Here is a 21,591-nt window from a genome sequence, read left to right on the forward strand (position 1 = left end):
CATCTGGAGAAGTGCACTCAAGTAATGGGTGGATTTTCTCTTGAGCTTGGTCATAGGACAGTTTTTCATGTGTTGAGTCGAGATGTGAGGAAAGGCCCTTACTTGGGCTTTATTAAAATCCAAATATTTCAAAAAGCCAGGGAGGTGTGAGGAATACTTATGATCAAAGTATGTTTGTGTTTGAAAGCAACCTGAGACTGCAAATCGAGACCCTATTGCACTGTAAGCGAAGAAGTGAGTGATCATCATGATAGGAAACCTTCTCCTGTAGAGTAAACTTTGTGTTATTACTGATAGCTTTTCTTGGGTATCTTACCAGCTATCTTGGATATGCAGTGTGCAACCAATCTATCTGGAGGTACTACTTGTAAAATTCTTAAAAAATGTTAAAAATGCATGCATCTTAAGAGTGTTGTATGAACATGGTGATGGCAATCCTGTGCTGTGTATGGGTTTGCTGTGTGGTATCTTCCCTATGGCAGCAGAGTGCTGTTTTCATAGCACTTCGGCTTTACATGGCTGTGGTGACTGAGACCCTGGTGATGGGGAAGTTCTTTCAGGTCATCATCTTAATAAAGTATATGGTGCCCTCTGAAATAGCAAAGAAGTGCATGTCTTTTGATTTGAAAACATTTCCTTTTCAAGAAGAGACCTCTGTTTATCAAGCCAAAACTGCAACTGCTAATTATTCTGTACCCAGACACTGAAGTGAGATATGGTTGGTGGATCTCTTTATTCAAGATTGCAAACTTCTTCTTCTTCTTCTTCTTCTTTTTTTTTTTTTTTTTTTTTTTTTTAAACATGTCAGTAATGCTGTGTTCTCCAAGTATTTGAAACTGGACTGGAAGTCGGTTTTGTATGTAATTGCTAGCTAATAATTTCTGACCTTTCTTAAAAATTAGGTCTGTAGTGCAGTTTTTTTAATGCTAGAAGTCAGCAGACAAGGCAGAAGGATGGCTTGGCTGAACATGGGATCTTCTTTTGAAGCTAAGGCAAAAATACAAAAGTGTATGCCAGTGGATACAAGGTCTGGTAACAGGAATACAGAGGGGCTGCTTGGCACTGTAGGGAGAAAATTTGTGTTGCCAAAGCTCAGCTGGAGTTGAACCTGGGCAGTACTGTGGGTGACAATAAAAAGACAAGTGTTATAGTAAACGGGGTTATATCAGGCTGGTGACCGGTCACTAGTGGGGTTTCACAGGGCTCCATTTTAGGCCCAGTTCTCTCCAGCATATTAATAAATGTCATGGATGCAGGACTCAAAGGCATACTAAATAAGTTTGCCAGTGGTACTAAATTGGGAGGAGCTGTTGAGTCCTTTGAAGGCAGGGAGGCCCTGCAGAGAGACCACGACAAACCAGCGGGCTGGGCAATCACCAACTGTGTGAAGTTTAACAAAGACAAGTGCCATTTGGGCTGGGGCAACCCTGAATGTACATACAGGCTGGGGAATGAGACACTGGAGGGCAATGCTGCAGAAAGGGATTTGGGGGTCCTGGTTGATGGGAAGGTAAATGTGAGTCAGCAGTGCCCTGGCAGCCAGGAGGGCCAACCGTGTCCTGGGGGCATCAGGCAAAGCATCGCCAGCCAGTCGAGGGAGGGGATTGTCCCGCTCTGCTCTGCACTGGGGTGGCCTCACCTTGAATATTGTGTGCAGTTTTGGGCACCACAATGAAAGAAAGATATTAAGCTCTTAGAGAGTGTCCAAAGGAGGGCAATGAAGATGGTGAAGGGCCTTGAGAGGAAGCCGTATGTGGAGTGGCTGAGATCACTTGGCTGGAGTTCAAGACTGGAGGAAACGGAGGGAAGACCTCATCACAGTCTACAACTTCCTCATGAGTAGAAGTGGAAGGACAGGTGATCTTTCCTCTCTGGTGACTACTGACAGGACACAAACGAAATAGCATGAAGCTGTGTTAGGGGAGATTTAAGTTAGATATTAGGGAAAAGGTTGTTCACCCAGAGGGTGTTTGGGGCTCCCCAGGGAAGTGGTCACAGCACCAAGCCTGCAAGAGTTCAAGAAATGTTTGAACAACACTCTCAGGCATGTGGTGTAATTCTTGGGGTGTCCAGTGCAGGGCCAAGTTGGACTTTTTGATCCTTGTGGGTCCCAACCATCTTGGGATAGCCTATGATTCTATGATACATATGAATGATAAAATTTCTTGCCACAGGTCAGAAGAAGGTCCAGAGTACACCAGTCTGGGCTTATGTGATTTATCTTCCATCTGCGACATCAGGGCTTCAGAAGCTCATCATCAGTTCCCCTTGCATCAGTCACCTGCTATGATTTTTTCAAATGTTTCTGCTGAATCTCTTGGAATGAGAGTGAAAAGTGCATCCAAACCTAACTTTGAAGTGTATTAACAGATTTTAAGCTTACTTTACCTGGTAACATTGGTATTTCATCTAAATTCAGGGTTTTTTTCATCAAAGCGATGAATAATAGTTTGGGGTAACTAGTAAAGCCAATAGGATGAGATTTTTCATTCAGAATGAATTTTTTTTCTTTTTTTTTCTTTTTTTTTTTTTGTTAAAGACACATTCCTGTATCTATAAAGGAATGTGACATGTCGCATGGGGTACATAACTGCTACCTAATAGCATCGATATCTAAATAACTCACTGAGTTGTGCAACTTTTCAGTTGTTGGATATGAATGGACTTATAAATCTATGGAAAACTAAAGAAAAATGTGTTATTTTTTTCCCTCAAGATTTATAGCCACTATTTATTTTCACATTAATCTGGTGGAATATAAACCTTTGCTGGCATGCTTATTTGGATCAATCACAGGAGCAGGCTCTTGTCAAAGCTTTTATTTAGAAGGGTGTTCATGTTCTACCCTAAGGGATATAGGGAAGCAGGTGAAGAACTGATATGTTCCTGTGGGTTCTTCACTGTGGTGGACAATGACTCAAATGGCCTAGAGCAGAAGATGCTATTTAGATTGTGAAATTATTTAAAAAGAAAAGTTCATTTGCAGTGTGTATGGGTTTTATGTTGCTGTTACTAATTCTTCTTTGAAATTTTTAGCCTGGCAAAAGATTAGAGAGTCTTCTCCCTTTTTAATGGAAATTTCTGGCAAACAACAGTGTTTTTGATGAAAAAAATGATACGGATAGTGGGTGCTTTTGGGTGGTGGATGAGTCGGGTTCTTCTGCTGTGGCTGATCTGAGCTGCTGAAAACAATGCGTCTCTTCTGGAGGAGTGCTGCTGCTGGTGGAGGTGTTTGCACCTCCTCCTCTGTGGTTCTGTGGCTTGGACAAAAATACAGATTCCCTTACTGCTCATGTTGTGCTCTTCACACACCATTTTTAGTTTTATGTAGCTTCTGCCACTTCTGTCATTTGTGGTGGATTACACTGGCCTGGTGCTGGAGATCTGCAGTTCATAACAGTGGAAAACTTTTCCTTAGAGGATCTTTTCGTACAGTAAAGGTGAACTTGGTTTTCTACATCTAAATAAACAAAAAATCCCCAGCAAAACTGTATTGTCATTGTATTAAGTCACTCTTTTCTGCTCTTCTAGGTTGTTTTTCCCCAGCACTGATGAAGACTTACTGAAGTGTAGAATCTCAGTTTTTGACAACATGGAAGTGTTTCATGTACTTCATTAAGAATGAATAACCTTGCTGTTCTGTTTCTTCATAATCTGACTTCTATTATTAACTATTTTCTTATTTCAGTTTCTTTCATAATATTGCAATTTCTTTAGCAAAAAGATTATATAGGATTTCTCTTATGATAAAATCATGAGTTCTGCAGTGTATGTTTCTTTCTATCCAAGGGTTTTAGTTACAGAGTGTTTTAACTGCAGAATTTGTAGATAACCAACTGTGCTATTTTAAGCCCCTTCCCCTCCAAAAATAATGGCAAAAGGCCCTCGACTTCCTTGTATCTCCTAACTTGAGTTCAGTCTTGTGTCTTGTAATTACTCATTTAGCTGCAGACCATGGTACTTCTAAACATGATGTATCTAGTGTCAGGGTCAGTGTTAGTCTAGTACACTGATGTGGAGTGGGTCATTTTCTTGTGTCCATGAATTGAACAGTTGAAGCTGGGAGAAAATTTTCATGGATCCCTAGTAGTTAGCTGTGTTAATAGTCTCCAGATTCACAAGGTACTTTTTTATATTGCTGTTTTGTTTTGGTTTTATTAAAAGTACTGTGTTCAGAGTGTTCTGCAGTTCTCTTCCCTTTCTTCCCACGGATAAATGAGCACCAAGTTCTCAGACTATAACATCTCCTTTTATTAGTGAAACTGCAGCAACTCTGAAATCAAGGCAGATTCCAAAACTTGTCTGTTTAGATAAAAATCTGATGTTGAAGGGTCTACTACTGTTCATGGCTGAGTATGTGGTTTGAGAGAAATTATATTAGCATTGAATTTTCTTTTTTTTTTCTATGTGCGATTTTGCTAATATTCTGTGGCTGGTTCTGCTGCAACTCAAGTATTTTTCTCATTTGAAACTGAGTATAAATCTAATTTGTTTTTCCTTCACCCTCTCCTCAGAGATCTATCAAATTACCCTCTGTTTTAGATTCAAGCTCTTCTTGGAAATTAATCGTTCTGACCCCCTGTGAGGTAAATATTATTTTCATTAATGGGAAAATTACAAAGCAGACAAGTAAAATTGCTTGTTTGAATTATGCAGAGCTCTAGACACATGGTCAAATTGCTAGACTACCTGTTTTCAATAAATTCTTTACAAAACTTTTTTAATTTAAGCTATAATAATATTGATACTAAGCAGACAGAAAAATACTTTTTTGTTGTTTCCTGAAGTGTTATGTGACTAAGAGGACAACTGAAATACTGTCATAGAACAGTATATGTTGAATGTGGATAAATGAGTTGTCTACTGCAAAACAGTTTGCAATTTTCCTGTGGGAACAATCAAAGAATCCTTTTAAATTTTATCTTAGTCTGACAAAGAGGATGAAGGTCCTTGAATGGTCAGAGAAACCTCCACTCTGAAGGAAATGACCAGGTCTACCAAGTGAATCAAGTAAAGAGTGCTCGTGTCTTATAAAATAACAGATTATCAGTTCCCATGAAATGCAGGAAAGAATACCTTGAATTACTTTTGATTGTTTCAGTAGGGTAGAAGTAATGAGTTCTGCTTGATCTGAAAGGCAGTGTAGATGAATTTCTTTTTTTTGCTTGAAGGAAGACTTGTAAAATAGCAGAGCAGAAGTTTGATTACATATGCAAAAAACTTTCTAGCTAAAGAATTGTCTTGTTATTGTAGTTGAATTTTGAATTACGGATAGAAGAGGATATGATTTATGGAGTGTGAAACTTCCTGGAGATGACTAGAATTTTCAGTTTGACACAGTTTTAAAGCTTCTGAAGACAATAAATTCTACTCAATAGTGGAATTTTTTGTATTATTCTGGATAGTTTGAAACTATGGTGATGCAGTTAATACCTCTTTTAATGACTTTTACAGGCAGTAAGCATCTGTATGACTTTTAATGTGAAGCTTCCCGTTGTAGCAGTTGTGTGGTGTTATGTTTCCAGTGTGCTGTGAAGGGGACTGGAGGCTTAGAAAAGTGTTGCTCAGAGCACATACACACTTAACCAAAATCTACATTTGGATATTCCTGCCTTAAATGCCTTTTGTGGTAAAGGGTCAAGTAGTGGAGCTTCTGCAATGTGCCAGTATGTTGTGAAAGACTGGGCAAATGTGGTTTGAGGTGGTTTTTGCTGACAGTTGTTAGTACACACCAGTGGGAACCCACCACTTGATCGGTATGCGTGGATACCCTTCAGTAACGGCTTTTACTTTGTTCACTGTTAGGCAGTTCTCTGCCTTCTTGTTTTGGGCACCTAATTTGTCTGGCTAATGTGTTGTTGCCCAAATAAGGTGTATTACCAGTTCATCAACGTGTTGGTGAAAAGCCTCATATAAAGAGAAGTCATTATGGTCCTTTGCCATGGGTGCTGGAAGTTGGAAGACTAATATCTTTGACTGACACTTGGCTGCTGGATGACATTGGCAACTCCTTGTCTTTCTCTTGCCTTGATTTCCTTTTCTTAGCATTTGATTTAATGATAATTACCTTATCTGCAAAGCACCTTGAACTCTTATCAACCTGTGAAAGTATCCTAACAGCAGCACACTCTCTATGGTGCTTTCTCTGTTTTTATTGACAAACTGCTTTAAAATTCCAAAGTCAGTTAAAACACCAGCTTAGTCTTTCTTTTAACAGCGGGTCAAATGGATTGAAATTACATGGGGGAAGGGATGGGGGAACAGAATGAAGCTTTGAAATTGTGAATGTGCAAATCCGTGCTTTTTACTTGTTTCTCCAGTATTTTTTGCCATAGACAGATTATTAGTTCTTTTTTTGACCACAGTAACTCCTTCTGCAATGTAAAATCCTGTCCTTCTCTCATAGCTTAGCTGGGACAGCTAGGCTGAAAAGCAGTAGAACAGCTTCTATAAATAGAAAAACTAAATTTTCAAGAGGAAGTACTAGCATAAAGGATGGGTCATTACTTAATTTAGGTGGGGGGGGGGAAGTGGACTCTGTTTGCATTTGTTGTTGGTTTTCCTAATTTCAAACTGATATATTTGCATTCCTTATGTTAAAGTGTTTACTGTTGTCAGGAATAACTCCACAGTTCATATTTTTATGTTTGTGCTCTGTAAATTCCTTGATGTTTCACTTCATTTAGTTCAAGTCTGGACAAAAGCATTGGTTCATAGACAAGGAGCTCTTTCAACTCAGCAGTATCTTCTTTGTTCAGGTATTTTCCTTGTAGAATGTGCAGTTATATTTCAGGTAAGCATAAAATCTGTATGCTATTACAGTCTGTATGGGTCTAACTGAGCTGGAGTTCATTTCCCCACAGCAGCCCTTGCAGTGCTGTGCTTTGTGTTGGTAGCTAGAAGGGTGTTGATAACATGCCAGTGTTTTGGCTACTGCTGGACGGTGCTGGCACAGCATTAGCACATTAGCACTGTAGCATCCCTCCTCCCAGTCAAGGGCAAGATCCTGGGAGGGGTCACAACCAGGCCAGCTGACCCAAACCAACCAAGGGGATATTCCATACTGTATGATGTCAGCTTAGATAGAAAACTTAAGGAAAGGAGGAGGAAGGGGGAGCATTTGTTCCTTACTGTGTTTGCCTGCTGAGAAACTGCTATGCATGCTGAATCCCTGCTTCCCAGGAAGAGACTGAACATTGCTTGCTAATGGGAAGTAGAGAATAAACCTTGTTATTTTCCTCTTTGCTTGTTCATGTGCAAACTTTTGCTTCTGCTTTAGTAAACTGCCTTATCTCAACCTATGAGTTGTTTTCCATCTTGTTCTTTCTCCCCTGTCTGGCTGGGAAGGGGAGTGATGGAGCAGCTTGGTGGGCACCTGGTGTTTAACCAAGGTCAACCCACCACACAGTCACACACTGTGTGGCTAGAAAAAGTGGCCTCAGCCATGGTGGTTGTGAATAACCAGGAGAAGTTATGACTTAATGCACTAAAATGATGTTGTGAACATCAGAAGCAGCCTTTTCTTTTTAAATGAATTTAAATGGAATTTTGTTCCATTACCACTTTTGAGAAAAATGTTAAGAATTGCAGTAATTGACTTCTGTTGACAGGCCAGCGGAGTAGTTAATGAATTAAGTGCAGTGTAAGTAATTTTGATTGATACTGTGTAATAATGATGTCAAAGGTATTTGAATTTGTATCAGGCTGATATCTGCATGAGACTTCTAGTTTACCCTTGATGAGAGGAAAAATACATAAAGTGGGAAGACCCAGACACTCCTCCAGCCTGAGTTATCTTACAAAAGTATATGAGAAGGTAAAAAGGTTTCACTACTTCAGCTTGCTTCCTTGTTAGTAACATATCTCTGAAGGTCTTAGCATCTGAAAAGCAAAAGGTAAATGTTAAATTTTGATGTCAGCAGCAGCAGAGTATCTTCTGACAGCCTTCTGTGCTCTTCCAGCTTTTTTCTTTCCTAATAACCTTAGTCTGACTGGAAGTCTTAGCTCCTGAAGGTAAAAGACAAGCTTTCCAAACTACCTTGAGCTGTTCTATTCTCACTAAGAAGAAATAAAACTTCATTTTACCTGAAAGCAAAATTTATGGGGAATACAAGAGATCGGTTATTCTGGCAGTGACTCTTGAAGCAAATGGTCTTTAGCTTGACAAGCCAAGCATGAAAGGGACCACTTTATTAGGATGCAAATTCTATGTGTGACTCATTTGTTGTGTAATGTTTTCATGCATTTCTGGTTTATTAGAATTACATGTTTATTACTATGTAGAGAGGTTTTATTAATGTGTCAGAAGTAGTATTTTACTGTTCACCAAGGTGAAAGTCAAGGTGGTTGTGATTTCAAAGTTTAGTATGAACCTATATATCTTACTATAAATAACTCCACTTTTCCTAGAGTAAAGGATTTCAATTCTTACTACTTTGTATAGACCTTTATTTTTTGTACTTGTTTATGCATTGCTTTACTTCCCTTCTTGTTTGTGTTTTCCGCATTTCATATTCATTGTTTCAGATCCTCCTTTTTCAGGAGATTCTATTGCCTGTGAGGTTTTTTAATCCCTTTGATACTTCATCCCTATTTGCCTCTTTGACCCAGAAGAATTCATACTGTAGTGAACTTCAGGAGTAAACTATCTTGCATTTTATGAGTAATTTTAAGAACTTAGCTGTGCCTTCTGAGTGTGCTGCTTTTGCTTGCCGTGTGGTTTTGCGCAGGTCAGCTGGCTTGGTGCTTTTAAAAATCCTGTCTTGCCTGATGTGTATGAGTCATTAGTGCTTAACAATCGTATAGTTGGAAAGTTGTATAAAAATGGAGTTTATGCTGTAGTAATGTTATTTATCAGTTTCTGTCATTCAGCATCTTCAGCAACAGCATATGTTTGGCTGGAGATGAAACTTAGGGCCCTGTGAAAGCTTTGGTTGGAGATGGCCTCTCAGAAGTGCTGCTCTGTAGGCTCTTCTCAGTTGTGGCAGTGTTCTGTGGTTGCAGGGATTCACTGATCTACTGGGTGCAAGGCTTTGAAATTATCGGTCTGAACGCTCAGAGGAATTAGATGCTGAAGTCCTATCTCCTTGTGGCTGGTGGTAGCAAAATAGGTTGCAGGCTGGTGTCCCAACACCATAGGAGCAGCACCATCTCTTCCCTGCAGTGAATCATCTCATGTTTATTGAAGTTCACTGGTGAAACTTGTCCTGGCTGTCTTCATTCCCCTGGTAGTAATTGCAGTAATAATCAGCTCACACACATGTCAAAAACCTTTTGTTTTTATTGTGAAGGGAAAGACAGACCTATTAAAAATATTTCCATAGGTTTACCATGGAATTCAAACAGTTTATGTAGGCTTCTTTATTAAGAAATTGTAATGTGTATAGGTGATGCCTTCCTAAGTAAACTGAGAGGTATATTTCCTTCTTTCTTTTGAAAATCTGGGTTTGTTAATAGGACATCCTGAAAGACCTTCTTATTTCTCTTAGCAGATGAAGGGACTGAAGGCTATGTAGGGCAGGGAGAAAAATATTTTTTTCCTAAGTCTCTATGAGAAGGTTACATCTGAACTTTTTGTGGTTATTTTTTCTACCATTTTGAATACTGTTATATTTTGCTGAGATGGTTATTCTTGGTGTTTTTAGACAGCACTCTTTCCCCTTATTTTTTTGAAAAGGCTTTGTCTACCATTTCAATACTTTATTAATAATAAATAATAATAATGTTATTAATTATATAAGGCTTCTAAAGCTTTGAACTGCTGTTCTGCAGGTGACTTGCTGTTTTGTTAGAATAGCTTTTGCAGGTTGTGGCAGAGAAGTGGGAGAACGAAGCATTTCTTGAGTAGGTGGCAGATTCTGAGATCAGAGCCGTGAATCTGCAAGGATTCCTTATCTTGCTTGTAGTACTGCATATTGATAGCTGGAACATAGCAAACAATCCTTGAATTGTCTTTAAGTAACACATTTGGTTCTTTCAAGGGTGATGTCAGAAAATAGCCTTTTTCAGTAGAACCAAGTTCTTTCTTTCCTCCCTCCTTAAATACGCCTACACTGATGTTTTTTCAGCTCTACAAGTGTGTGTTTTCTCACTCTCTCTGCCGTGTAGGCGGCCTTCCCGATCACAATTGAGCTTCACAGGCAATCTTCTAAAAAAAAAAAAAAATCATCTTTACACAGCAGGTCTATAATTTATCACCAAAGGAAATGGAGAGTTCTGGGTTAGAGTTGGGGTGCATCTGAGTAATGCTTGAATAGGTGAAGAACATCACCCTAAAAAACCCAAGGAAACCTTTTCTTGACCAGAAGGCCGCCACTTGTGGAAATTGTATTTTTACCTGCTGCCCAAATGATTTGACAAAATGTCAGTAGGAATCACAGAGTTGAAATCTTACACTTGCTTCATTGGATTAAATTATATTTGAGCTTTCTATCCTAGGATTAGAATTTGATTCTAATGAAAAAGACAAACTCTGTTTGTTGGTAACATGAAAGTTAAAATGCAGTTCTTCCTGGAGTGTTACCTTATTTTAAATCTGACTATAGTTCTCTATACCTTTTGGAAACGACTTTTGCTGCACTGGATGATTATTTTTTGTGTACTGCAGCTCTTTTGATGATACTTCTCATTTTTTCAAGGTCTTGATTTCACACAATATTTTGTAAATAAGCCTAAACTTAACTTGCAATTAAAAAACACAAAAAAACCCACAAAAAAACCCCAATAACAACAAAAACCTCAGCTATATTTGTAATTGCTCAAAAGAAGATAGCAATAATTAATTTCTTGAACTCTGTTGATAACACTGTTTAACATTTCTTAAAGAATTTTCATTGATGCTAATGTTCTTGCTACCAGGTATTCAGAGTTTATTCAACTCTGTTAAGAAATACTGTTGGGAGAGTAGCAATGCAGAGCTTAAAATGATTTGCTTATCAACCTACCAAAATTCAGTGACAATTATTACAAATAGCACTTGTACCATAGTTTTATGTTCAGTTTATGCTGCCATTGAAGCTGAAAGGAACCATTCTTGTCTGCTTATCCTGTCTTGTTCCTTTGCTGCTTCATGTCAGCACAAGTGCTCGTGTAGCTGTCTGGTGAACTGGATTGGGGAAAACCAGGTTGGAGAAATGATCTAGGCCTTCTTCTTTAGTCTCCTTATTTAGAGTTGGATTATTATCTGTCACTTTGATATGATTCACTGTACATCTCTCCTAACACGTGAGTTTGGTGGGAGTAGAGGACGACAAAAATTCATTGGTGGTATGTGCTCTGCCTCCAGCTTATGCCTCTGCGGAGTTCTAGGGACTGCAGCATACATCTCCATGGTTACATCTGTTTGCCTAGTCTAATTTTAGAGGTCTCCTATCATCTAGAGATGCAAGCTTTTTGTAGCAATAGACAGAGAGGTCAGATGTTAAGGTTAATGCTGAAACAATACAGATTATATTACAGGACCTGGTAAATAGGAGGAACTGCTTTGAAACCTTTTTTTTCTTGCTGCTCTTGAGAGTAGCAGACTTAATAGAGGACTGCGGCTGGTGACTTAGATAAATACTTATTCTCCCTTGTTTGACATATGTGATAGTCTTTATGCTGAGCAGTGAGGAAAAAAAGTGGGCCTCAGCACTACTAGATGTCCCCTTTCTTTCAGGTGTTACCCAATGTGTACTTAATCTCCAAATGCCTGGCAGAATGTGTTTTGGAAGAAAATAACTTGATTCAGAGAATGGGTGATAAAGAAAGGTTGGGATTGTTACAGTGAGAAACTTGTCATTTAAGCTCCCTCAGATGTGTGAGTTAGGTGCAGAAAATTGATTGATTCACGGTTGTATAAGTCTTCATTGTTGCTTCTGGCTTCTTACAAGCAAAATTTTCGGAGTACTCTTTTACCTTTGAAAAATATTTCACTTGTTTGTTTCCCTTTAGATGTTCATGCCCATGAACATGTCTTTTTCTGTTTCTAGGTTTTGCTGTGCTATGATTCATCAGGAGTTGATTGTGACACCCACCAGGAGCTTTTGCTAGAGCTCCAAGTGCCTGCCTTCTCAAGAATTTGGGTAGGTAAGAGTGCATGTTCTGCTTTCTGTACCATCTGACCTTTTGCAGTACTGTTAGTTGCCACAAAATCGGTGTTGGCTTTGTGACTGCTGCTGGTGGGTAGTGTTTCATACAATGCATAAGGAGTGGTGTCCAGCAGGATGGCTTATCCCGGTGGGCTGGCTGCTGCTGAGTGCCAGACTGTATTCCAGGCTGTTGTTGAATGCATCCTCTATACATGAGAACTTTTTCCAGGAGGGAGATGCAGGGGGAATAGATGGCTATTCCCTCCCCCCCTTTCTACTATGTATGTGTTCGTAACAGCAGGTTGGACTCTGTTCAGGCTGTGACAGAATGCCTGCTTTTGTCACGTTTTCTAAAACATGGTAGTTTTTGTAGGTGGTTTCTTTTAATCTACTTGTGAAACTTCTGTTTAAGGAAGAAAGAGATGATTATTCTGAATGTGTCTGATGCTTGAAAAAGACTTGTAGTCTTTTAGTACATGATTTGTCCTTTTGCAGACAAATGTAGTATACTTTGAGGAAGTTCGTGAAAAGATAAAAAGGGGGCTGCAGTGTGAGGGACTGCAAGTGTGAGGGCTGCAAGTCCTTTGCAGGTGTTTAATGACCTGGTTCAAGGTGGGATATGAAGAAGGTTGGAAAATTGCAGTGTGTGGTTTTGGAAGATGGGAGAGAAGGGATGGAGAGCAGTGTGTCTGCTGTCAGGTTTTGCAAAGATAGGCAGGGTTGGATTTGTTTTCACATGGATCAGCTTCTTGAATTAACAGGTTGTGCAAGCCGTAGTGCTGCCTAAAGGGAGGTGACCAGAATACCTGCTAGGGACCGTGGATGGGAACAACAGTAGGAGATCTCAACTTAAAACAGTTTAAGTAGATTTGCAACCAGGCAGTAAAACCACAGCTCCCCCCACTGAACAGGTTTTAATCATGTTTATTAACCAATATTAAAAACTATAGGTATAGGATATGCAAAGGAAGTTCAGTTGAAGTGACAGTGTAAATAACTGCTGCCAAAGACAAAACCCTCCCTTATAACATCAGTTCATCACTCTGTTAGGTGTCTAAAGAAACAAATAGGTTTCTTACGTAAGAGAATCTGTCCTGTTGCTTTGGAGGATGTTGTTGTGTCAAAAGTGTCAATTTAAAACTGTTCTTCCAAAATGCTGTCAGCAAACTGCACTGTGTTGGCATAGGCTTAGCTTCTGAGGTTTGACTTATTGTAGTGACAAAACCTTTCCTTCAAAGAACATATATATTGGAAACAAATATGTTTGTTCACAGATCTAGCAAAGCCCTTGGAAGACTATTTTAATTATTTTGTCTTTCCCTTTGAATCATCTTACCTTTTAACTTGGCACCATCTTTAGTGTTGATTTTTACACACAATCATTAATGTGGTTTTCTTTGATACACAGCACTCCAAGTTACTGACTGAGAAAACAGTGCCTATCTCTCTCCTACAACACCATACAATAGTTTGTTTTGTTTTTTTATTGAAGTCTGTGGTCCCAAGAGACTATTTAGGATGAGAGTGAACCTGAACACTGTGTAGTGGGGCACAGACAGTGAAAAAGGGCCGTCTTGAGTGATGAAGTAAAAGCAGTCTTAGCTATTAATGTAACTTAGTGGTGGAAGGTAAGTGAGCAGTTTTTCCCCCTGCTATGTTTGGATTCCACAGTTTAGAGTTTTTTTCTTTCCATAAAAAATGTAAAGATATTGAGGTGCAAGACATTCAGCAGCATAAACTTAGTTTTGTTAATTCCCCACATTCTTCTGTTAATACTGACAGAATAAAACTTGTAAAATTCTATGTACAACTTAGACTGCTTATTTGTTTTTGACCTGCACTTGAAATGAAGAGGAGGGATGGCCACTGTATGCAAGCAACTGATGTTGACCTTTAGTTATATTTTGTAGGATAGTGTTTAAAGATGCTGGTTTTATCTGTATTGTTCTTTTCCTGTTGACAGGTTGAAGCCCCATGGCTAGTAATAGACTCTTTGGGTGGGGTTGAGGTGGGAAAGGTTTTGCCTCAGTGATTCTTGCTTTTTCACAAGGATGTACTTAAGAATATGTAGTGCTGTGCTCCCTGCAGAGGGAGGCAGAAGCTATTTGAGTGGCCAGGAGGAGAGATGTACAAAGTTGTGTTCCTTGCTTACATTTTACAGGTTTTAATTTTTTCCCCCAGAGATTTCCCCAGGGTTTAATTGGTGATTATACAAAGGTTTCTGTTATTAGGACTGTGTAGGTTTGTAGTTCAAGTTGTTTCCCTGAGGAGTCTGAAGAAAGTTAGGAAAAACCCATGGAATTAGTGCTTACAGTCTTGGCCTCCTTATAAAGGAAGGGTGTTACTTGTGGAATGCACGTATATATTTTGTATGCACGCATGCACCTGTGCATGCATATGCACCTGTGACTCAAAGGAAATAGGTGTACTGGATGCTTGTATGTTCCCAAGGTGATGCGTGTTTGTTCTCAGGTTAGTTATTGCCTTGTGTAATGTTTTTGTACTGTGGTATTGTAATGATAACTCCAGTAATTATCTTTAAATGGAAAATAAATAGAAAGGGCTTAGTCTGTTTTAACATTCTTTTATGCTTTAACAGAAAACCATATAAACATAAAACATGTAAAGAATGTAAACATAAAATGTCATGAGTTACCAAAAGTTCGCATGTGATAGTTTAGAAATTAGTTGAAGTACTCTAGAACTGGAGAATAGCAGTAATACCATTCAACAAAACTGAATAACGTTCTTAATAGCTAACTGTGTCTATTGTACTAGGAAATGGGTGTTCATGATAGAAGTCTCACCTTAATTTCGTTGTGTATGAGACTGAAATAATTGGATATTGAGAAACTAAGTGTATACGAGTGAATGAAAAGAGAAAAGCCTTGGATCCCATTAATTTTTGGCTGCCCATTAGCTGGTGAGGGGTTTACGCTTTGATGGCTGTTTTCTTACTCCAGAATGACTGAAGATTTTACAGTATGGATTGTAATGATCCATACTATTTCATGTTACAGGCACCTGTTGACTAGGCAGGCCCAGAATGAGGCATGCTGTGTCTGCAAACTTACTGTTTTCTAAATGGTTAGGCACACCCAAGTCAGCATTAATCTGGCTAGCCTAGATTAAAAATGATTGCAAGGATTTAACAGCATGGATTTTAGCATAGCCTATTTGAGGCTGACTGGGACTCTGGGGGCTTAATCACTGCAATCCTATGCCCTGGAAATTGTCTGGGTTTTATAAAATTGAGTTCTGTGGCTTGCATAAATGTACAGAGCTCTTGGTACTTTAAATCGATACATTATTCTGTGTATGAATTTCTCCTAGCTTTATGTTTAAAAGGTGGAATGTAGTGTAACTTAGAACTAGTAACTATGTACTTAAGACTATGTGTGATTACAAATGTACCCTGATTAAAAAACAAGATGTTTTCTTTAGTTGATTCTGCTATATTAACATTTTGTGGGACTGGTGAAGAATGAACAACCCTGGTATTTTGATTTTTATGCATTGTTCAGCTTATACATTGCTGAAGTACATTGTGCTGTTCTTCATAAACTTGAATAGCAGCACATTTTTGCAGTTAAAATATTTTCATTGTTACAGGTTAGTAATAAAAATCAACAATTAAATAAATCTGAGACATTAAATAAGTGGAATTCGTGAAGCATAAAAAACCCCAGTAAGGTCAAGGACTGAAAAAAACCCCCAACAAACAAAAAACCAAACCAACAAAAATAAAGTACTTCTTCCCCCAACAACCCCTTCCCTGAAATAAAATAAACAAAAACCAAACCAAACAAAAACCAGCAAACAACAAACTCGACAGAAGAGACAATAGAGTAGCAACATTTGGGCTATTAGTGTTATTCCCCTCCTTTGTTTTTTATCCCTAGAGAGCAAAATACTTTGTTCCTTTGTAAAATGTTTTGAGAACATATGCAACTGCTACTACTACAACTGCACTGGCCATTAGATTTCCTAAATTCATGCTTTAGAACAGATGCACCAACATGCTTCAGTGAAAGTATTTTGTATTTCTGGGTATTCAGAGACGAGCAATTCTTAAATGATTCCATCTACCTAAAAGCAAAAGATGTCCAGTCACTGGTGGTCCTTTTATAACTCTACTTGATCAAATTCTTTCCTTCTCCTGGTCTCTCCCTTCTTATCCTTTGCTATTCTTCTTGAACTGTAAAATCAAGAATTCATAGCAGTTTCTCTGTGCCATATGAAGTAAAATAACTGCTTTACCCTCTTATTTGATATTCTTGCTTGTTTAGATATTAGCTTGCGTACCATCAACTGTGACTGCGTGTTTCAAGTTTTCTACTGGGTACACAGATTCAAGGAAGATAAGTAGTAAATTGGAATGATGCACAGAACTGTCACCTGTGAAGATCAGAATTCACTTTCCACTTGAGATCAGAGAAGATGGGCTTGCTTTTCAACATAATTGTATTCAGTGCTTATGCATAATGCAAACCCACAACTTAACTCTGCTCCGTTTGATGGAAGATAAAGATCAGTGCCTACTAGACAGTGTGATGCTGGTTTTACAGATGCCATCAGCATCAGGCGTTAGTCATGTATTTTTATGTATATGGCATAGCCTACATGTCTGTACACATCACAGTGTGAAGGATGCTGTATAGTTTTTGCATTATCATAGAATACCACGTTGGAAGGGACCTCAAGGATCATCTGGTCCAATCTTTTTTGGCAAAAGCACAATCTAAACAAGATGGCCCAGCACCCTGTCCAGCCAAATCTTTAAGGTGTCTAATGTTGGGAAATCCACTACTTCCCCAAGGAGATTATTCCAATTGTGAAAAACTTCCCTTGTGTCCACTTGGAATCTCCCCAGGAGCAACTTGTGCCCATTATCCTTTGTCTTTTCCCTGTGATTTCTCATAAAAAGGGAGTCTCAGCCATCTTTTTAGCACTAATAGTAATGCAATTAATAAATAGCACTTCCTATTAATGGGTGTAGATTTTATAGCCTGTTCATCTCTTTAGTCTTATGCTTTGTCTATGCTGTTAGCCAAATTTGTTATCAGTCACTGGTTCATTCCATCAATTCCCTATGTAAAGACTTGGTACTAATATACAGTACTTCAGTACCTTTAAGCTATGCTATTTATTATATTGACCTTTAGTATCACTAATAGTCTTTTTCAGTTTATATAAAAAATAGGGGTTTTTTTAAGCAAAGGAAGCTTATGATTTTCCAACTCATCAGGGTAGTTGAAAATTCAGCTTTGACTTTATGTATGGCATTTTTATGGAAGCTTAACATGTTTGAGCTGTCACCTTTCCCATGCCTGTTCATCTCCAAAAGAAAATGGAAAGGGAAGAAGCAAGGTTGGTCATTACATCTCATCAAGTTACATTTTAGCATCTGTGTATATTAGGAAATACACTAGAGGAAAATTTTCTCAAAACTGGCAAGTCCAGGGTGGCAGAGTCTTTTAAATTTGAGGAATTGGTTGAATAGAATTAAATTGGAATGTGCTATTGTGGAATTTTTGGTTTTATTGCTGTTGGGTGTTTTGTGTATGTGTGTGTGCAAATCCTCTGAGATGATGTGAGAATGGTCCTCTCCCTCAGCCACATTGGTGTCCTGTTGTTTGTGAGGCTGAGTGTCTGGATGTGTCAGCTGGTCTAGGCTGCACCTCAGGTGTGCTGGACTGACCAACCTTTAGTGCCTCCACTCCCTGTGCACACAAAATAAACCCAAGAAAGCCACTTCCTCATCCATGTTGGACCAACCTGTTTAATTGTTTTTACTTGGTCCCACACACTTGGAATTGTTTGGAGGCTTCTGGTTGTATAGCTGTGACACAGGAAATGCTGGAGAAGACTTTTTTTTTCCTTCTTTGCCTTTTTTTTTTTTTTTTTTTTTTTAACCCAGCCTTGTCAGTACTGCGTGTAGCATGGCTCTTAAAGCCCCGATGTCTTTGTGTGACAGTGGTACCTTAGGGGAACAACCACTGCTCTTCTTGCTGCCTCTTGCTGCTGTGCTCTTAGTAATGCATTTGTGAAGCCTGTATTTCAGAGGTGCAGTAAGTATGTGTACGTATATGTGGTAGTGTAGGTATGATTTTTCAAGATATGAGGAAGCACTGAATAATCATTTTTTAAACTCCAGATTAAGTTTAATATAAATTTTGTTTGTACTCTATCTTCTTTTTTTTTCTTACTCTATTCTTTTTTTCCTTTATTTTCTCTAGTGCTTTTCAGCATTTATTTTCTTCAGCATAGCTTTCTCTTTACTCCTTTTTCTCCCTTCTAACACCTGTGTTCGAATACTTTGCAGTGGCTTGCTGAGGAGAATGGTTGAAGTTGAGAACCAGTGCACTTCCCTTTCTCTGAGAAGGGAGAACTGATGCTTTAACCTCTCCTCTCTGAAAACAAGTTGCTGTTGGGAGGAGGTTGTGTCGAAAGAGGATGAGCTGCAAAATGACTGTGGCCTGAGCACCTTGATTTTTGGGATTAATTTAGAATCAGAAGGTTATAGTATTCTTTAATCATTTACATGATCACGTGTGAGGGAGTGTTCCTTGGAAATCTTTGCTCCTTGACTATAAAAAGGAAGCAGCAGTAGATTTGGTCAGACTGAAAATGTGAGAGAAGAGAGCAGGTAAATGCAGTGGCTATTTAATATTTCTGCTGTGGAATTGTGAACCAAGTGCTCTCTCTTGGGTTATTCTGCAAAGCAGTTGTCATTTCTTCATTAATAAAGGCTAATCTGGGTATTTTAACTTTGCTTTTATTAAAATGGCTTGGATTTAGAAAGTAATACTGAGGCTCATGACCATCTTGATAGACACTGGAAAGGTATTCAGAAGAGCTGGTTAAATATTTGGACAAGTTGGATACATTTTCTTGTACATTAAAATGTGACTTGTCTCTCATCTAGAGACCCAGTGGTACAGTTATCTGTATTTGGTCAAATTGAACCATAATGGTGCTGCCTCTGACAGAGCATAGCAACAGATGTAAATGGAGGAAGATGGGACAGATTTATAGCTGTAAACTTTCATGTCTTCTATCCTATGACTTTCTGTGCAGTTACATACCTTCAGTCCATAGGGGCTTCCAGAGAATGAACTAAATGGTCTCGGTGCTCTAAGGACACTACTGGAATTGTTCATTTACAAAGCAAAGAGGATTATGGCTGACCTTCTTCTAATATTTTTTTATATAATCAGGATTTAAGTTGTTTTCTAATTTTGCCTATTAAATGAAAGCGGAGATTTAGCCTTTACCTTGAATGACTGAATTCTGAAGCAAATCAATGTATAAAAACCTTTTGAGATCCTTAGAGCTTTACTGTGCATCTGGAAAATTGCAAGCGTGTATTAATACATTCTTTGAAATTCTGGTATGGAAGGTGTTAACAAACATCACCTTTAGACAAAATCTGAGGGTGCTACAGAAGCTACTTGCTCTTTTGTAACCAAAGGACTACTGTTACTGCTTTTTTTTTTTTTTCTGACAGACTTTTTTTTTGGCCATAATTCTATTATGGCAAAAATATGAGAAGATTCCTTGTCTTTTTGTAAACTGTTAAGAACTGGCTTCTTTTCCTTCCTTTTTTCAAGTGAAATCAACCTTTGAGGCTGAGGTTTGGGTTTGGTGCTCCAACTTGTAGGGGCTTGTAGCCTTGTAGGGGCTGCTGCCTGTTCCGTCATCTCAACTCAAAATAAAATTTACCAATAAAACAATTTTATTCTGTGTTACTACCTGTGCAGTGGTTATGCTTCAGTTCTCAATAGACTGGTGAGGCAGTTCTAAATTGACTGGTTGACACAGTACATCTTGCTTGGCATTTGGATTGTTGGTACAGCTCAGGATCATCCTAAATCGTGGCTGATACAAATTAAAAAATACCCTTCTTTCATGTTTTTTATTTCAGCTGATTTATCTAGTAAAAAAGTTTTTATATTCTTCTTATGTGATCTGTATTTGATTGCTTTTTTACAGTTTAACTTTGTGGCTTACAGTATTAGTTTGGCAGAAATATACCACACGTGCCATTTCCATGTAGTGTTTGAAAAATAGTGTTTGTACAGTAAGTACTTCTGACAAAGAATTACAGAACTACATTGAAATGGTTTTAGTAGTAAGTAGTACAAAAAATCAGAAACAGATATGTCAAAATACTTTGTGGTAGAGGAGCATACATGAGTACATAGGATTTCTTTTCAGTTTGATGATACCAAAATTTAAACAGAGGGCACAGAGATATTAATTTGTATCTTGTGTAAAATATTATATTTGTTATTACACTGGAGGGTGTAATATTGGAGAAATATTTTTCCTGTTTTGAGCAGCTGATAAAGTCATCTGTATCTCTAATGTAAGTTTATGTGAACCAAAGATGACCCTGAGTCTAAGAAAACACTGTCAATTCCTTTTATTAATCAGGGAAAGTATTTTGTATTATCAACTAGATTTTGTAAGTATTTACAGTGCCTTTTATTAGTCTGAGGCATTTTGCAGTTTGTTTTAATGCATGAATTACATTCATAAGAGTATACAGAGATAGATCTGTCACAGGCAAGAACAGGAGAAACTTCAGAATCATTTGCCTTTATTGTAACAGTATAATCAATGTAATATGTAACACATAGACCGATATTTTGTGGTTTTCATATAAACCAGATGGAGCTTTCTTGTATTTGGACAGGTACAGACATAAATCCTGTAATAAATTTACTTCTTGGAATGGGGTCTAATGTAAAATCATCTCTATTCTGATGAAATATTTTGAGAGAGAAGCTTAACTACCCCCTGACCCCATCCCCAAAACAGAAAGCAAGTTTATAGGGAGTTTTATTCATGGCACTTTTAGGCCTCTGGCTAATCTTTTTAAGACTGAAAACCCTCACAGTGATGTAGGATTTATTTTCTGGACTTAAATAGATGTTTGGACAGCTGTTTGTTCTCTAATATTATATTTTCCTCTTTCTATTTTCTGTGTATTTTGTGGTTAAGAGGAAAGACTCTTAAAAGATTTACCTGATATGTAGAAAAACTGTTGTCCAAAAATGGAAATGTTGGACTAAGAGCCATGAGCTTTAAATTATACTGCTGATTTGCCAATGATTAATAATGCTTCTGTCTCTTTTATCATCAGGCTCTCTGCATAAAGTGTTTTTTTATCTTTTAGGGGCATTGGGGCTTCACAAATTTCTTTATCATACCCAGGACTTGGTGGTTGTGAAGACTTGTTGGTCAGTGAGCTTAGTGTTGCTATAATTGAGCTTACTACTGTTTTTTCTGTCTCACAAGTTTGCAAACAATAACAGAGTGGGGACAGAGTGACTGGAGAGCAGCCAGGCAGAAAGGGACCTGGGAGTCTGGATTTGACAGGAAACTGAACATAAGCCAGCAGTGTGCCCAGGTGACCAAGAAGATCAATGGCATCCTGGCCTGCATCAAGAACAGTGTGGCCAGCAGGAGCAGGGAAGTGATCCTTCCCCTGTACTCAGCGCTGGTGAGGCCGCAC

The 21,591-nt window shown here is 38.4% G+C and overlaps 1 protein-coding gene across 3 annotated transcripts in view; it reads left to right on the forward strand.

Moving 5' to 3' along the window:
* SIPA1L1 (signal induced proliferation associated 1 like 1) overlaps positions 1 to 21,591 on the forward strand; it is a 213,278-nt gene that overhangs the window by 59,521 nt on the left and 132,166 nt on the right. For 2 of the 3 annotated variants that reach the window (XM_050336206.1, XM_050336202.1), the window contains exon 2: positions 11,970 to 12,062. The gene's annotated coding sequence lies outside the window, so the exon portion shown is untranslated. Of the gene's footprint in view, positions 1 to 11,969; positions 12,067 to 21,591 lie in introns of all 3 variants that reach the window. The other variant, XM_050336204.1, reaches the window with a different exon arrangement.

This window comes from Myiozetetes cayanensis, unplaced genomic scaffold (assembly GCF_022539395.1).
Source record: "Myiozetetes cayanensis isolate MyiCay16 unplaced genomic scaffold, myiCay2020 scf6-25, whole genome shotgun sequence".
NCBI lineage: Eukaryota > Metazoa > Chordata > Aves > Passeriformes > Tyrannidae > Myiozetetes > Myiozetetes cayanensis.